The sequence below is a fragment of the Heterodontus francisci genome, chromosome 20 (assembly GCF_036365525.1).
Source record: "Heterodontus francisci isolate sHetFra1 chromosome 20, sHetFra1.hap1, whole genome shotgun sequence".
In the NCBI taxonomy this organism is placed as follows: domain Eukaryota; kingdom Metazoa; phylum Chordata; class Chondrichthyes; order Heterodontiformes; family Heterodontidae; genus Heterodontus; species Heterodontus francisci.
This window is the reverse complement of record NC_090390.1, coordinates 9428064-9447708: the sequence shown is the minus strand read 5'-3', so window position 1 is coordinate 9447708 and position 19645 is coordinate 9428064. Positions and strand designations below refer to the sequence as shown.

The window sequence follows — 19645 nt, the reverse complement described above, 5'->3', positions numbered from 1 at the left end:
TTACCCTGTTTCTCCCAAGTGTGATTGGAGTTGTGTCTCGACAAGCCAGATGATCGGTTGATGCTTCATTCACACACAGAACACATGTACAATTGCTCCCCAATGTGAACAGTGCTGTTTGCTTTCAAAGCCGATGACGTTCACATCCCGATGAATTGAGTGATTGTTTCAGATCCTGATGTGATGCTTAATTTGAGTTCCCTGTCTACAGATCTATTTCCCTTCTAATACCTGTAAAATTAATTTGAAAGAGAGAAAATGGAGCGTGAGGGAGAACCCCAAAAAATAAAAAGGGACGTTGTGGAATGAGCTGGATACATCTGGTAATTTGTGGGGCAGCACTAGAAAAAGTGACCATGATAATTGCCAGATTGTTATAAAATCCCAGCTGGTTCACTGATGTCCTTGAGGGACGAGAACCCACCAACCAGTCTGGACCTACATAGGATTCGAGTCGCTATGGGAGGGGAGAGAGAGAGAGAGAGAGAGAGAGATGTGGTAGGGAGTGAAGGAGAGGGACTTCATACATCAGCAACTCGAGCAGAACTTTGACAGAATCTGTCAAACCCAAACCTTCACCACATGGTAAGACAAGGGAAACAGGTGCATGGGAAACCATCTACATCATCCTGACTTGGATATATATCGCCATTCGGACTGCAGTGGGTTCAAGAAGAACATCCATCATCACCTTTCTAATGGGCAGCTGGGGATTGGTGACGTGTAGGCCTTGCTGAAGATGCACAGATCCCAAAAATGAATGGGAATAAAGGTACATGTAAAATCGAGTAAAAGACTCCACATAAATACTTGCTCTTAAAATAATATGCTTTCTTGCTAATCTCCCCTAGAATCTATCTCCTTTAACAGTCTCACATTGGCAACTGTTGGACCCGACTGGGCTCAAAAGTACTCGGTGGTAAACACCGCAGCTTCCCCTCCATCTCCACTTCAGCTCAAACTGATTCAACAAAAGGGACCTACAAAGGAGGTCAGGAACCAGCTTCCCCATGAACACTCACCCTGATACAAACAGGATCTTAATTGGTCTGCCTATGTTTTTAGACTCGATTCTGAATGCACCACCGGCAATAAAACCAAAGCAAAATACTGTGGTTGCTGGAAATGTGAAATAAAAAGAGAAAATGTTGGAAATATTCAACAGGTCAGGCAGCATCTCTGGAGAGAGAAACAGAAGTAATGTTTCAGGTTGCCGACCGCCTCTTAGCCTACAATAAAACATTACCGACTACTGCTAAATAATGGCACTGGAGTAGTGGTATTGTCACTGGACTAGTAACTCAGAGACCCAGGATATTGCTCTGGGGACATGGGTTCAAATCCCACCACAGCAGAAGATGGAATTTGAATTCAATTAATACATCTGGAATTAAAAAGCTAGTCTAATGATGGCCATGAAACCATTGTCGATTGTTGTAAAACCCATCCGATTCACTAATGTCCTTTAGGAAAGGAAATCTGCTGTCCTTACCAGGTCTGGCCTGCATGTGACTTCAGACCCACAGCAATGTGGTTTACTCTTACATGCCCTCTGAATGACCTAGCAAGCCACTCTGTTGTATCTAACAACTGGCACTGTGGGTGTACCTACCCCACATGGACTGCAGCGGTTCAAGAAGGCAGCTCAACACCACCTTCTCAAGGGCAATTAGGGACGGGCAATAAATGGCCAGCGACGCCCACATCCCATGAATGAATAAAAAAAAATACTTCCCACAATTCACTACGCCCCAGAAACCGCTTTATCCAACGCGCAGAGAGTACGCATGCTCCCAGGTCCAGGCGTGGGGCATTCTGGGCGGCTTCGGTCCTGTCCGTTGTTGTGAGTCAGAGTCGGAGGAAACGGAGGAGAAAGCCAGGGAGGATGCGGGAAGCACGGCACCATCGGGTTAATGGTGCATCTCCCGCCCGAGGCCCTCACCGCACATCAGTTGCATCCTATTGCTTTCATTGTGTTTCCCAACTCAGATTCATGGTGTTATTTGTTTTCTCCCTCTGAGCCCCTGAACTCTATCCGGCAGGGTCATATTACCGAGAGCTGAGTGATTGTCCTGGAAACAACAGGAAGAAGCTCAGAGGCCGGAGGAGCAAGGGAGCAGCGGCTTCTGGAAGCAATCGCAGGGCTTTGAGGGCTGCAACCTGAGACTGCCAGTCAGGTGAGTCAGTGTAAACCCCTGGCAAACTATTTATCCTTTCCAAGTGAAATCAATATTTCTTTTATCAACTAAACACTTGAACATTTGTCAGTTTTTTGTTTTCCTGGAATTCCTATTCTGTGTTTCAGAAACTTCAGTGCCAAGTGGACCAGGTGTTTAAAGGTCATTCATTTTCCTCTTTCCATGTCGCTGTTTGTTAAAGATACAGAGATTGATTTCCCCCTCGTTATTTGTCTATTTGTGATTGTTAGAGGGAAAAACTCTCATCTTTCCACACATTTATTAGTTAAAGAAACATCCTTTCTGTTAGTGAGTCGCATTCTATCCTGGGAGAGATGCCTGATGTCTTCAGCGTTTAAAATTCTCATCCTTTTGTTTACTTCCGTCCATGGCTATCCACCCGCTATCTCTATGATCTCCTCCAGTCCCCCAAGCCAATAAGGCAATTAGGGATGGGAAATAAATGCTGGCTTTTCAGTAATTCCAACATCCCATAAAATGAATTATAAAAAGAAAAAAAACAGATTTGGCTGTTCTGAATTTCTGTTCTGCGCTGACTTCTGGAAACTCCTTTTACAGGGTATTAGAACGGGAGGATTTACAGATGGGGAACTCACAGCAAACATTACATCAAAATCTGCATGTGGATGAGGTTTGAACTGGTCATCCAACCTGGAGATACAGAAAGACACTGGCACCATGGAGAAACCGTGGAAATGTGGGGACTGTGGGAAGGGATTCAGTTCCCCATCAAAGCTGGAAACTCATCGACGCAGTCTGGGGAGAGACCGTTCACCTGCTTTGTTTGTGGGAAGGGATTCACTCAGTCATCCAACATTCTGAGACACCAGCAAATTCACACTGAGCAGAGTTCATTCATCTGCTCTCTCTGTGAAAGACATTTAGTCATTCATCGAACCTTCTGAGACACCAGCAAATTCACACTGGGGAGAGGCCGTTCACCTGTTCGGTGTGGGAAGGGATTCACTCAGTAATCCTACCTGCTGTCACACTAGGGAGAGTCCATTCAATTGTTCCGTGTGTTGGGAGGGATTTAATCGACTATTCAGACTTCTGAAACACCAGCACATTCACACTGGGGAAAGTCCGTTCACCTGCTGTATGTGTGGGAAGTGGCTTAATTGCCCATTCCAAACTACTGACACAGCAGCGCATTCACACTGGGGAGAGGCCGTTCACCTGCTCTGTATGTGGAAAGGGGTCTGCTCGGTCATCCCACCTTCTGACACATCAACTTGTTGACACTGTTAAGAGACCTTTTGAATGTTCTGACTGTGAGAAGACCTTTAAAAGTAAAGGGATCTTCTGACACACCAGCAAGTTCAAACTGGGGAGAGGCTATTCACCTGCTCCGTGTGTGGGAAGGGATTCAGTCTGTCACCCTCCATGCTGACACACCAGCAAGTTCACATGTGACTGCAGGAGTTGGATTCTGCTGTTAGCATATTCAGGATTGAACCATGTTTATTCTGACAGTTCGAGTTTGTTTCTGCTGGTGTTAATAATCCATATAAATGGGCTGCTGTTTAATATACTGGATAAATGTCAAATAGCATGTCAAGCTGTGTTTTAAACACATTGTTGCAGATTTTTGTCTTTCCCAACTGAGTGTGTAACATCACCTGACTGGAGCTTGGAAAGGACAATCCTGGGGAGGATTGTACAGCAGGAACAAAACTTCAGCCTGGACACAGTCCTTCAGGATCACACAGAGAGGGACAAGCGGCACTTTGGTCTTTCTCGACCCTCTTCACTGACACTAAAGTCCCAGTGCAAATTAATCCTCAGACATGTAAGAAATGTGTCCCAGCCACTCTCTTCCAGGTTCAGAGCTCCTAGACAGAGAACAGAAGGCTCTTTTACAACTCTGTTTAGAGTTAGGAAGAACAACAGTGAATGTTGGAAACATGTTATCAAACCGAGATCAGTGTAAAACTGTGATCTGTTCCTGAATAAATGTGAAACGGCAGGTTTAAATTTCCAGTCTGAAAGTGACTGTGGTAATTATTTTACCAAGCTTTAATGCATTTGTAGCAGAGTCTGGAAACTAGCAATTTAAGACAAGTATTAACTTGTTTAAAATAAACCCATTTGAATTAATTTGGTTTTAAACACTGCATTAATATTATAGAATCATAGAATGGTTACAGCACAGAAGGAAGCCATTCAGCCCGTCATGTCTGTTCTGGCTCTCTGAAGGAGCAGTTTACCTACTACCACTCCCCTGTCCCCTTTACAGATCTTATTCCCTCTTGAATACCTTGATTGAAAGTGCCTCTACCAATCTGACAGTGCATTCCAGATTCCCTCCACTTGCTGCATGAAGAAGATTTTCCTCATGTTGCAATTGGGCTTCTTTTGCCAATTACGTTAAATCTATGCCGCTTGTTCCTGATCCTTCCACCAATGGGAACATTTCTTCCTATCTACACTGTCCAGATTTTGAATGCCTCTATCAAATCACCTCTCAACCTTCTCCAAGGAAAATAGTCCCAACTTCTCTAATCTATCCAATAACTGAAGTTCCTCATCCCTGGAGGCATTCTCATCAATTTTTCCTGCACCCTCTCTAATGCCTCCACATTCTAAAGTTTGGTGCCCAGAAATTCGTGCAGTACTCCATTTGAGACCAAACGGTGTTTCATACATGTTTAACATAACTTTGTACTCTGTGCTCCTATTAATAGAGCCTTGGATGCTGTAGGTTTTATTAACCATGCTTTCAACTTGTCCTGCCACCTTCAATGATTTATGCACATATACACCCAGATCCCTCTGCTCCTGCATCCCCATTAGAATTGTACCCTTTATTTGATAGTGTCTCTCCGCGTTCTTTCTACCAAAGTGAATCACTTCACACTTCTCTGTGTTAAATTTCTTGTGCCACTTGTCCGCCATTGCACCAACCTGTCTATTTCCTTTTGAAGTTCTATGCTACCTTCCTCACCGTTCACAATACTTCCAAGTTTTGTATCATGCGCATAATATAGTAGATGGAGGAGGCCACAGGAACCTGTTAACTGCTGGGAAAATTATCCCACAGACATTTGATCTTCAGATGAAGAAGGACTGGCAGCGTGTTTCCAGGAATTCCCTATTTTATTGATGTGTCATGTTAGACATAAGGATTTAGTTGCTGTCTTCCTCACTATTAGCAATACCTCCCAATTTGGTAATTAATAAATAAAATAGTTAATCACTTCTTGGTCTCCTTGTTTGCTATTGAATTAAAGATATAATGAGCTGTGCAAAATTTTGTTCATTGAGAATTCTTATCTGCGGTTTACAGTAATTCCACTCCCAAATTTCAAAATTCTATTTCTGATTGCTGAGTTGAAATTGTTATTCTTCTTCTTCTTCTTTGGGCCTCCTTATCTCGAGAGACAATGGATACACGCCTGGAGGTGGTCAGTGGTTTGTGAAGCAGCGCCTGGAGTGGCTATAAAGGCCAATTCTGGAGTGACAGGCTCTTCCACAGGTGCTGCAGAGAAATTTGTTTGTTGGGGCTGTTGCACAGTTGGCTCTCCCCTTGCGCCTCTGTCTTTTTTCCTGCCAACTACTAAGTCTCTTCGACTCGCCACAATTTAGCCCTGTCTTTATGGCTGCCCGCCAGCTCTGGCGAATGCTGGCAACTGACTCCCACGACTTGTGATCAATGTCACACGATTTCATGTCGCGTTTGCAGACGTCTTTATAACGGAGACATGGACGGCCGGTGGGTCTGATACCAGTGGCGAGCTCGCTGTACAATGTGTCTTTGGGGATCCTGCCATCTTCCATGCGGCTCACATGGCCAAGCCATCTCAAGCGCCGCTGACTCAGTAGTGTGTATAAGCTGGGGGTGTTGGCCGCTTCAAGGACTTCTGTGTTGGAGATATAGTCCTGCCACCTGATGCCAAGGATTCTCCAAAGGCAGCGAAGATGGAATGAATTGAGACGTCGCTCTTGGCTGGCATACGTTGTCCAGGCCTCGCTGCCGTAGAGCAAGGTACTGAGGACACAGGCCTGATACACTCGGACTTTTGTGTTCCGTGTCAGTGCGCCATTTTCCCACACTCTCTTGGCCAGTCTGGACATAGCAGTGGAAGCCTTACCCATGCGCTTGTTGATTTCTGCATCTAGAGACAGGTTACTGGTGATAGTTGAGCCTAGGTAGGTGAACTCTTGAACCACTTCCAGAGCGTGGTCGCCAATATTGATGGATGGAGCATTTCTGACATCCTGCCCCATGATGTTCGTTTTCTTGAGGCTGATATGTAAATTGTGAATAACAGTGGTTCCAGCATCGCTCCTGTGGAACACCACTTCCCACCTTTTGCCAGTGTGAGAAGATACTCTATACCCCAAGTCTCCTGTTAGAAACAGGAGAGGAGAGGTCACCCTGTTGGGAGTTTTCTATAGACCTCCGAATAGTTCCAGAGATGTAGAGGAAAGGATAGCGAAGATGATTCTCGACAGGAGCGAGAGTAACAGGGTAGTGGTTATGGGGGACTTTAACTTTCCAAATATTGACTGGAAATACTATAGTTCGAGTACTTTAGATGGGTCTGTTTTTGTCCAGTGTGTGCAGGAGGGTTTTCTGACACAGTATGTGGACAGGCCAAGCAGGGGCGATGCCACATTGGATTTGGTACTGGGTAATGAACCCGGCCAGGTGTTCGATTTAGATGTAGGTGAGCACTTTGGCGATAGTGATCACAATTCGGTTAGGTTTACCTTAGCGATGGGCAGGGACAGGTATATACCGCAGGGCAAGAATTATAGCTGGGGGAAAGGAAATTATGACGCGATTAGGCAAGATTTAGGATGTGTAGGATGGGGAAGGAAACTGCAGGGGATGGGCACAAACGAAATGTGGAGCTTATTCAAGGAGCAGCTAATGCGTGTCCTTGATAAGTATGTACCTGTCAGGCAGGGAGGAAATTGTCGAGCAAGGGAGCCGTGGTTTACTCAAGAAGTTGAAGCGCTTGTCAAGAGGAAGAGGGCGGCTTATGTTAGGATGAGACGTGAAGGCTCAGTTAGGGCGCTTGAGAGTTACAAGCTAGCCAGGAAGGATCTAAAGGGAGGGCTAAGAAGAGCAAGGAGAGGACACGAGAAGTCATTGGCGGATAGGATCAAAGAAAACCCTAAGGCTTTCTATAGGTATATCAGGAATAAACGAATGATAAGAGTTAGAACAGGGCCAATCAAGGATAGTAGTGGGAAGTTGTGTGCGGAATCAGAGGAGATAGGGGAAGCGTTAAATGAATATTTTTCGTCAGTATTTACAGTAGAGAAAGAAAATGTTGCCGAGGAGATTACTGAGATACAGCCCACTAGGCTAGATGGGATTGAGATTCACAAGGAGGAGGTGTTAGCAATTTTGGAAAGAGTGAAAATAGATAAGTCCCCTGGGCCAGATGGGATTTATCCTAGGATTCTCTGGGAAGCCAGGGAGGAGATTGCAGAGCCGTTGTTGTTGATCTTCAAGTCGTCATTGTCGACAGGAGTAGTGCCGGAGGACTGGAGGATAGCAAATGTTGTCCCCTTGTTCAAGAAGGGGAGTAGAGACAGCCCTGGTAATTATAGACCTGTGAGCCTTACTTCGGTTGTGGGTAAAATGTTGGAAAAGGTTATAAGAGACAGGATTTATAATCATCTTGAAAAGAATAAGTTCATTTGCGATAGTCAGCACGGTTTTGTGAAAGGTAGGTCGTGCCTCACAAACCTTATTGAGTTTTTCGAGAAGGTGACCAAACAGGTGGATGAGGGTAAAGCCGTGGATGTGGTGTATATGGATTTCAGTAAGGCGTTTGATAAGGTTCCCCACGGTAGGCTATTGCAGAAAATACGCAAGTATGGGGTTGAAGGTGATTTAGAGCTTTGGATCAGAAATTGGCTAGCTGAAAGAAGACAGAGGGTGGTGGTTGATGGCAAATGTTCATCCTGGAGTTTAGTTACTAGTGGTGTACCGCAAGGTTCTGTTTTGGGGCCACTGCTGTTTGTCATTTTTATAAACGACCTGGATGAGGGTGTAGAAGGGTGGGTTAGTAAATTTGCGGATGACACGAAGGTCGGTGGAGTTGTGGATAGTGTCGAAGGGTGTTGTAGGGTACAGAGGGACATAGATAGGCTGCAGAGCTGGGCTGAGAGATGGCAAATGGAGTTTAATGCGGAGAAGTGTGAGGTGATTCACTTTGGAAGGAGTAACAGCAATGCAGAGTACTGGGCTAATGGGAAGATTCTTGGTAGTGTAGATGAGCAGAGAGATCTTGGTATCCAGGTACATAAATCCCTGAAAGTTGCTACCCAGGTTAATAGGGCTGTTAAGAAGGCATATGGTGTGTTAGCCTTTATTAGTAGGGGGATCGAGTTTCAGAGCCACGGGGTCATGATGCAGCTGTACAAAACTCTGGTGAGGCCGCACCTGGAGTATTGCGTGCAGTTCTGGTCACCGCATTATAGGAAGGATGTCGAAGCTTTGGAAAGGGTGCAGAGGAGATTTACTAGGATGTTGCCTGGTATGGAAGGAAGGTCTTACGAGGAAAGGCTGAGGGACTTGGGGTTGTTTTCGTTAGAGAGAAGGAGGAGGAGAGGTGACTTAATAGAGACATACAAGATAATCAGAGGGTTAGATAGGGTGGATAGTGAGAGTCTTTTTCCTCGGATGAGGATGGCAAACACGAGGGGACATAGCTTTAAGTTGAGGGGTGAAAGATATAGGACAGATGTCAGAGGTAGTTTCTTTACGCAGAGAGTAGTAGGGGCGTGGAACGCCCTGCCTGCAACAGTAGTAGACTCGCCAACTTTAAGGGCATTTAAGTGGTCATTGGATAGACATATGGATGTAAATGGAATAGTGTAGGTCAGATGATCGGCGCAACATCGAGGGCCGAAGGGCCTGTACTGCGCTGTAATATTCTAATTCTAATTCTGTTTTGTAACCTGCTTGCCATCCGTAACAGTACATACAATCTGCAAGTTGACCAAAATCAGGCAGTGTGGATTGTAGGGTTAGCTCACAGAATGGATGGAAAGCTGATGAGTAAACATAAATCAGAGGATGGGGTACATGGAGACTGTACAGACTACACACACAGGGCACTAATGGTAAGGAGGTGGATGTTGAGTCATGTAGCAGGGGCACTGAAGAAGACTTCTCTGATTTGTAGTTCCAGGATGGGCTGGGTCTATGGGGCTTTGGCTGCCAGTGTCTCTTCCATGGTCTTGTCTGTGCTTGGGTGGCCCTGGAGGAGGATGCAGTGTCGACATGTACGCTTGGTGCCTTTCGTGACCAAGGTGATGATCGAACTACACATTCACATTTTGATTTAATTGTTTGTATGTATCATTGTATTGCTATTATTGTTTGTTTCATATTTCTGGTGCATTAGGAAACTTAGCAGTTTTTGTTTTTATCCAGTGACACTGTATCAGGTGAGCACCACCTGAACAGGTAGAGAAAAAGGTCCAATCTGAATTGAATGACAAAGAAAATGAATTTTCTGTGTAGCAATTGTAGTTTTCAATGACGGTGTATTTACTCTGAACTCTCCGCGAATCAGGAAGTCCCCTATCAATAACGACAGGAGCCCAGTGAGATTGATGTTCCCAGATTCCGCCGCGGGTCTGGAAGTCCCCGAAGAATGTTTGCAGGAGCCCAGTACGCCGGCGCGGGGGCTGACTTCCTCTGAGCATGCACAGTACGGATGGTAGGGCCGGGAACTGAGAGGGAACGAGCGGCGAGAGGAGATTATGGGCGCAAAGCAAGAATTGGAGCAATGAGTGGGTGGGGCAGTTTCATAAACACCTAGGGTAGGCCTGAGACTCCGAATAAGAAGCCATGGACCCCGGGTTTACTCGGCGATGACAGGCCCGAGGGAGCAGGGCTACTGGCCGCCATCTTGCGAATGGAAGTCAGAGCAGATCGGGGAGACGGGCCTTCCCTCCCAGGGAGAATCCGGTTGCCCAGCAACCGGCCGCCATCTTTGTGGAGGAAGAAGGGCGCATGAGCTGCCATCCTGGTGAGGGAGCAGGGAGTGGGCGGGACTTCAAGGACCCAGTGACCCCGAGAGAAAATTACTGAAGCAAATAAACAGAGAAAGTACTGTAAATCCTCAGCAGGTAGGACAGCATCTGTGGAGAGAAGGAGAGTTAACGTTTCATGTTTAAACAATACAGAGGCAGGGAGAGGAGGAGAGTAGAAAAGGGAAAGTCTGTTATAGGGTGGGAGGGAGGAGAGATTAAATGACGAAAGGGAGGATCGTGTGAGATAGAAGGAGATAATGAGACAATTCAGGAAACGAAAGATGGGTGTAGAGGAGATGTAAATGGCAGCAACGGAATCATTACCAACAGCTGTTACACGCTGAAAAAATGGAAGCAGGGGTTCTGATCTGAAATTGTTGATCCCAATGAGACTGGAAGAAAAGATCATTGACTCATTTCTTTTGTCACTGCACGCAGGGCGTTTCTCACCATTTTCTTCCTCTCCTCCTGAAGGAGCTGATCTGTGCTGGGGCTGCGGTTCCACAGGCTCTGCTCGAGTTCCAGTCCCAGTGAAGTGGCCACTCTTCATCTGTGAACCAGGATATTGAGTGTCGGAGGATGCTTAGGAACATGAGGAGGCCATTGAGGCCTATGGGTCTGCAGCTCCATTCAATTAGGTCATGGCTGATCTGCACCTCAGCTCCATTTACCCAGCTTAGCTCCATAATTATTCATACCCAGAACTAACAAAAATCCATGAATACCCACCTTAGCTCCATATCCATTAATACCCTCACCGAACAAGAATCCATTAATACCCACCTTGGCTCCATATACATTAATACCCTCACTGAAAAATAATCCATTAATACCCACCTTAGCTCCATATCCATCAATATCCTCACCTAACTGAATTCCATTAATACCCACCTTAGCTCCAAATCCATTAATACCCTCACCTAACAGGAATCCATTAATATCCACCTTAGCTCCATATCCATCAATACCCTCACCGAACAGGAATCCATTAATGCCCACCTTAGCTCCATATCCATCAATATCCTCACCTAACAGAATTCCATTAATACCCACCTTAGCTCCATATCCATTAATACCCTCACCTAACAGGAATCCATTAATATCCACCTTAGCTCCATATCCATCAATACCCTCACTGAAAAATAATCCATTAATACCCACCTTAGCTCCATATCCATCAATATCCTCACCTAACAGAATTCCATTAATACCCACCTTAGCTCCATATCCATTAATACCCTCACCTAACAGGAATCCATTAATATCCACCTTAGCTCCATATCCATCAATACCCTCACTGAAAAATAATCCATTAATACCCACCTTAGCTCCATATCCATTAATACCCTCACCTAACAGAATTCCATTAATACCCACCTTAGCTCCAAATCCATTAATACCCTCACCTAACAGGAATCCATTAATACCCACCTTAGCTCCATATCCATTAATACCCCCACCGAACAGGAATCCATTAATACCCACCTTAGCTCCATATCCATCAATACCCTCACCGAAAAATAATCCATTAATACCCAACTTAGCTCCATATCCATTAATACCCTCACCTAACAGGAATCCATTAATACCCACCTTAGCTCCATATCCATCAATACCTTCCGAAAAATAATCCATTAATACCCACCTTAGCTCCATATCCATTAATACCCTCACCTAACAGGAATCCAATAATACCAACCTAGGCTCCATATCCATCAATACCCTCACCGAAAAATAATCCATTAATACCCACCTCAGCTCCATTTCCATTAATACCCTCACCTAACAGGAATCCATTAATACCCACCTTAGCTCCATATCCATTAATACCCTCACCGAACAGGAATCAATTAATACCCACCTTGGCTCCATATCCATAAATACCCTCACCTAGCAGGAATCCATTAATACCCACCTCAGCTCCATATCCATAAATACCCTCACCTAACAGGAATCCATTAATACCCACCTTAGCTCCATATCCATTCATACCCTCACCGAACAGGAATCAATTAATACCCACCTTGGCTCCATATCCATAAATACCCTCACCTAACAGGAATCCATTAATACCCACATTAACACCATATCCATTAATATCCTCACGTAACAGGAATCCATTAATACCCACATTAGCACCATATCCATTAATATCCTCACGTAACAGGAATCCATTAATACCCACCTTTGCTCCATATCCATTTATACCCGCACCTAACAAGAATCCATTAATTAAAAAATCTAGGAATGCTGGGAATACTTAGCAGGCCTGGCAGCATCTGTGGAGAGAGAAGCAGAGTTCACATTTCAGGTCAGTGACCCTTCATTACCTTAGCTCCATATCCATTAATACCCGCATCTAATAAGAATCCATTAGTACCCTCCTAAGTTCCATGTCCATTAATACCCTCACCTAACAGGAATCCATTAATACCCACCTTAGCTCCATATCCATTAATACCCCCACAGATCAAGGATCCACACATACCCGCCTCAGCTCCATATCCATTAATACCCTCACCGAACAAGAATCAATTAATACCCACCTTAGCTCCATATCCATTAATACCCCCACCGAAAAGGAATCCATTAATACCCACCTTAGCTCCATATCCATTAATACCTTCACCCAACAGGAATACATGAATACCCACCTTAGCTCCATATCCATTAATACCCTCACCCAACAGAATTCCATTAATACCCACCTTAACTCCATATCCATTAATACCCCCACCGAACAGGAATCCATTAATACCCACCTTAGCTCCATATCCATTAATACCCTCACCCAACAGAATTCCATTAATACCCACCTTAGCTCCATATCCATTAATACCCCCACCGAACAGGAATCCATTAATACCCACCTTAGCTCCATATCCATCAATACCCTCACCGAAAAATAATCCATTAATACCCAACTTAGCTCCATATCCATTAATACCCTCACCTAACAGGAATCCATTAATACCCACCTTAGCTCCATATCCATCAATACCTTCCGAAAAATAATCCATTAATACCCACCTTAGCTCCATATCCATTAATACCCTCACCTAACAGGAATCCAATAATACCAACCTAGGCTCCATATCCATAAATACCCTCACCGAAAAACAATCCATTAATACCCACCTTAGCCCCATATCCATCAAAACCCTCACTGAACAGGAATCCATTAATACCCACCTTAGCTCCATATCCATCAATACCCTCACCGAAAAATAATCCATTAATACCCACCTCAGCTCCATTTCCATTAATACCCTCACCTAACAGGAATCCATTAATACCCACCTTAGCTCCATATCCATTAATACCCTCACCGAACAGGAATCAATTAATACCCACCTTGGCTCCATATCCATAAATACCCTCACCTAGCAGGAATCCATTAATACCCACCTCAGCTCCATATCCATAAATACCCTCACCTAACAGGAATCCATTAATACCCACCTTAGCTCCATATCCATTCATACCCTCACCGAACAGGAATCAATTAATACCCACCTTGGCTCCATATCCATAAATACCCTCACCTAACAGGAATCCATTAATACCCACATTAACACCATATCCATTAATATCCTCACGTAACAGGAATCCATTAATACCCACATTAGCACCATATCCATTAATATCCTCACGTAACAGGAATCCATTAATACCCACCTTTGCTCCATATCCATTTATACCCGCACCTAACAAGAATCCATTAATTAAAAAATCTAGGAATGCTGGGAATACTTAGCAGGCCTGGCAGCATCTGTGGAGAGAGAAGCAGAGTTCACATTTCAGGTCAGTGACCCTTCATTACCTTAGCTCCATATCCATTAATACCCGCATCTAATAAGAATCCATTAGTACCCTCCTAAGTTCCATGTCCATTAATACCCTCACCTAACAGGAATCCATTAATACCCACCTTAGCTCCATATCCATTAATACCCCCACAGATCAAGGATCCACACATACCCGCCTCAGCTCCATATCCATTAATACCCTCACCGAACAAGAATCAATTAATACCCACCTTAGCTCCATATCCATTAATACCCCCACCGAAAAGGAATCCATTAATACCCACCTTAGCTCCATATCCATTAATACCTTCACCCAACAGGAATACATGAATACCCACCTTAGCTCCATATCCATTAATACCCTCACCCAACAGAATTCCATTAATACCCACCTTAACTCCATATCCATTAATACCCCCACCGAACAGGAATCCATTAATACCCACCTGAGCTCCATATCCATTAATACCTTCACCCAATAGGAATCAATTAATACCCACCTTAGCTCCATATCCATTAATACCCTCACCTAACAGGAATCCATTAATACCCACCTTAGCTCCATATCCATTAATACCCTCACCGAACAGGAATCCATTAATACCCACATTAGCTCCATATCCATTAATACCCTCACCTAACAGAATTCCATTAATACCCACCTTAACTCCATATCCATTAATACCCCCACCGAACAGGAATCCATTAATACCCACCTGAGCTCCATATCCATTAATACCTTCACCCAACAGCAATCAATTAATACCCACCTGTGCTCCATATCCATTAATACCCTCACCGAAAAATAATCCATTAATACCCACCTTAGCTCCATATCCATTAATACCCTCACCGAACAGGAATCCATTAATACCCACCTTAGCTCCATATCCATTAATACCCTTACCGAACAGGAATCCATTAATACCCACCTTAGCTCCATATCCATTAATACCCTCACCGAACAGGAATCCATTAATACCCACCTTGGCTCCATATCCATCAATACCCTCACCGAAAAATAATCCATTAATACCCACCTTAGCTCCATATCCATTAATACCCTCACCGAACAAGAATCAATTAATACCCACCTTAGCTCCATATCCATTAATACCCCCACCGAAAAGGAATCCATTAATACCCACCTTAGCTCCATATCCATTAATACCTTCACCCAACAGGAATACATGAATACCCACCTTAGCTCCATATCCATTAATACCCTCACCCAACAGAATTCCATTAATACCCACCTTAACTCCATATCCATTAATACCCCCACCGAACAGGAATCCATTAATACCCACCTTAGCTCCATATCCATTAATACCCTCACCCAACAGAATTCCATTAATACCCACCTTAGCTCCATATCCATTAATACCCCCACCGAACAGGAATCCATTAATACCCACCTTAGCTCCATATCCATCAATACCCTCACCGAAAAATAATCCATTAATACCCAACTTAGCTCCATATCCATTAATACCCTCACCTAACAGGAATCCATTAATACCCACCTTAGCTCCATATCCATCAATACCCTCACCTAACAGGAATCCAATAATACCAACCTAGGCTCCATATCCATAAATACCCTCACCGAAAAACAATCCATTAATACCCACCTTAGCCCCATATCCATCAAAACCCTCACTGAACAGGAATCCATTAATACCCACCTTAGCTCCATATCCATCAATACCCTCACCGAAAAATAATCCATTAATACCCACCTCAGCTCCATTTCCATTAATACCCTCACCTAACAGGAATCCATTAATACCCACCTTAGCTCCATATCCATTAATACCCTCACCGAACAGGAATCAATTAATACCCACCTTGGCTCCATATCCATAAATACCCTCACCTAGCAGGAATCCATTAATACCCACCTCAGCTCCATATCCATAAATACCCTCACCTAACAGGAATCCATTAATACCCACCTTAGCTCCATATCCATTCATACCCTCACCGAACAGGAATCAATTAATACCCACCTTGGCTCCATATCCATAAATACCCTCACCTAACAGGAATCCATTAATACCCACATTAACACCATATCCATTAATATCCTCACGTAACAGGAATCCATTAATACCCACATTAGCACCATATCCATTAATATCCTCACGTAACAGGAATCCATTAATACCCACCTTTGCTCCATATCCATTTATACCCGCACCTAACAAGAATCCATTAATTAAAAAATCTAGGAATGCTGGGAATACTTAGCAGGCCTGGCAGCATCTGTGGAGAGAGAAGCAGAGTTCACATTTCAGGTCAGTGACCCTTCATTACCTTAGCTCCATATCCATTAATACCCGCATCTAATAAGAATCCATTAGTACCCTCCTAAGTTCCATGTCCATTAATACCCTCACCTAACAGGAATCCATTAATACCCACCTTAGCTCCATATCCATTAATACCCCCACAGATCAAGGATCCACACATACCCGCCTCAGCTCCATATCCATTAATACCCTCACCGAACAAGAATCAATTAATACCCACCTTAGCTCCATATCCATTAATACCCCCACCGAAAAGGAATCCATTAATACCCACCTTAGCTCCATATCCATTAATACCTTCACCCAACAGGAATACATGAATACCCACCTTAGCTCCATATCCATTAATACCCTCACCCAACAGAATTCCATTAATACCCACCTTAACTCCATATCCATTAATACCCCCACCGAACAGGAATCCATTAATACCCACCTGAGCTCCATATCCATTAATACCTTCACCCAATAGGAATCAATTAATACCCACCTTAGCTCCATATCCATTAATACCCTCACCTAACAGGAATCCATTAATACCCACCTTAGCTCCATATCCATTAATACCCTCACCGAACAGGAATCCATTAATACCCACATTAGCTCCATATCCATTAATACCCTCACCTAACAGAATTCCATTAATACCCACCTTAACTCCATATCCATTAATACCCCCACCGAACAGGAATCCATTAATACCCACCTGAGCTCCATATCCATTAATACCTTCACCCAACAGCAATCAACTAATACCCACCTGTGCTCCATATCCATTAATACCCTCACCGAAAAATAATCCATTAATACCCACCTTAGCTCCATATCCATTAATACCCTCACCGAACAGGAATCCATTAATACCCACCTTAGCTCCATATCCATTAATACCCTTACCGAACAGGAATCCATTAATACCCACCTTAGCTCCATATCCATTAATACCCTCACCGAACAGGAATCCATTAATACCCACCTTGGCTCCATATCCATCAATACCCTCACCGAAAAATAATCCATTAATACCCACCTTAGCTCCATATCCATTAATACCCTCACCTAACCGGAATCCATTAATACCCACCTTAGCTCCATATCTATTAATAGCCTCACCTAACAGAATACCATTAATACCCACCTTAGCTCCATATCCATTAATACCCTCACCGAACAGGAATCCATTAATGCCCATCTTAGCTCCATATCCATCAATACCCTCACCGAAAAATAATCCATTAATACCCACCTTAGCTCCATATCCATTAATAGCCTCACCTAACAGAATACCATTAATACCCACCTAGGCTCCATATCCATAAATACCCTCACCGAAAAATAATCCATTAATACCCACCTTAGCCCCATATCCATTAAAACCCTCACTGAACAGGAATCCATTAATACCCACCTTAGCTCCATATCCATCAATACCCTCACCGAAAAATAATCCATTAATACCCACCTCAGCTCCATTTCTATTAATACCCTCACCTAACAGGAATCCATTAATACCCACCTTAGCTCCATATCCATTCATACACTCACCGAACAGGAATCAATTAATACCCACCTTGGCTCCATATCCATAAATACCCTCACCTAACAGGAATCCATTAATACCCACATTAGCACCATATCCATTAATATCCTCACGTAACAGGAATCCATTAATACCCACCTTTGCTCCATATCCATTTATACCCGCACCTAACAAGAATCCATTAATTAAAAAATCTAGGAATGCTGGGAATACTTAGCAGGCCTGGCAGCATCTGTGGAGAGAGAAGCAGAGTTCACATTTCAGGTCAGTGACCTTTCATTACCTTAGCTCCATATCCATTAATACCCGCATCTAATAAGAATCCATTAGTACCCTCCTAAGTTCCATATCCATTAATACCCTCACCTAACAGGAATCCATTAATACCCACCTTAGCTCCATATCCATTAATACCCTCACCTAACAGGAATCCACTAATACCCACCTTAGCTCCATATCCATTAATACCCCACCGAACAAGAATCCACTAATATCCTCCTTAGCTCCATATTTATTAAAACCCCCACAGATCAAGGATCCACACATACCCGCCTCAGCTCCATATCCATTAATACCCTCACCGAACAAGAATCAATTAATACCCACCTTAGCTCCATATCCATTAATACCCCCACCGAAAAGGAATCCATTAATACCCACCTGAGCTCCATATCCATTAATACCTTCACCCAATAGGAATCAATTAATACCCACCTTAGCTCCATATCCATTAATACCCTCACCTAACAGGAATCCATTAATACCCACCTTAGCTCCATATCCATTAATATCCTCACCGAACAGGAATCCATTAATACCCACATTAGCTCCATATCCATTAATACCCTCACCTAACAGAATTCCATTAATACCCACCTTAACTCCATATCCATTAATACCCCCACCGAACAGGAATCCATTAATACCCACCTGTGCTCCATATCCATTAATACCCTCACCGAAAAATAATCCATTAATACCCACCTTAGCTCCATATCCATTAATACCCTCACCGAACGGGAATCCATTAATACCCACCTTAGCTCCATATCCATTAATATCCTCACCGAACAGGAATCCATGAATACCCACCTTGGCTCCATATCCATCAATACCCTCACCGAAAAATAATCCATTAATACCCACCTTAGCTCCAAATCCATTAATACCCTCACCGAACAGGAATCCATTAATACCCACCTTAGCTCCATATCCATTAATACCCTCACCGAACAGGAATCCATTAATACCCACCTTAGCTCCATATCCATCAATACCCTCACCGAAAAATAATCCATTAATACCCACCTTAGCTCCAAATCCATTAATACCCTCACCGAACAGGAATCCATTAATACCCACCTTAGCTCCATATCCATTAATACCCTCACCGAACAGGAATCCATTAATACCCACCTTAGCTCCATATCCATCAATACCCTCACCGAACAGAATACCATTAATACCCACCTTAGCTCCATATCCATTAATACCCTCACCGAACAGGAATCCATTAATGCCCACCTTATCTCCATATCTATTAATACCCTCATCGAACAGAATTCCATTAATACCCACCTTAGCTCCATATCCATTAATACCCTCCCCTAACAAGAATCCATTAATACCCACCTTAGCTCCATATCCATTAATACCCTCACCGAACAGGAATCCATTAATACCCACCTTAGCTCCATATCCATCAATACCCTCACCGAAAAATAATCCATTAATACCCACCTTAGCTCCATATCCATTAATACCCTCACCTAACCG

General features: G+C 43.6%; 2 long non-coding RNA genes across 2 annotated transcripts in view; both read left to right on the top strand.

The window, feature by feature from the left end:
* The first annotated feature begins 1775 nt into the window (after positions 1–1775).
* On the top strand, positions 1776–5399 carry LOC137380484 (uncharacterized). Its single transcript, XR_010977038.1, has 2 exons — positions 1776–2177; positions 2757–5399. It is a non-coding gene; the product is annotated as an uncharacterized lncRNA (long non-coding RNA).
* Positions 5400–10218: 4819 nt separating this feature from the next.
* Positions 10219–19645, top strand: part of LOC137380897 (uncharacterized) — a 67290-nt gene continuing 57863 nt past the window's right edge. Inside the window, exon 1 of the long non-coding RNA XR_010977086.1 lies at positions 10219–10301. This is a non-coding gene — a long non-coding RNA (uncharacterized lncRNA). The remainder of the gene's footprint in view (positions 10302–19645) is intronic.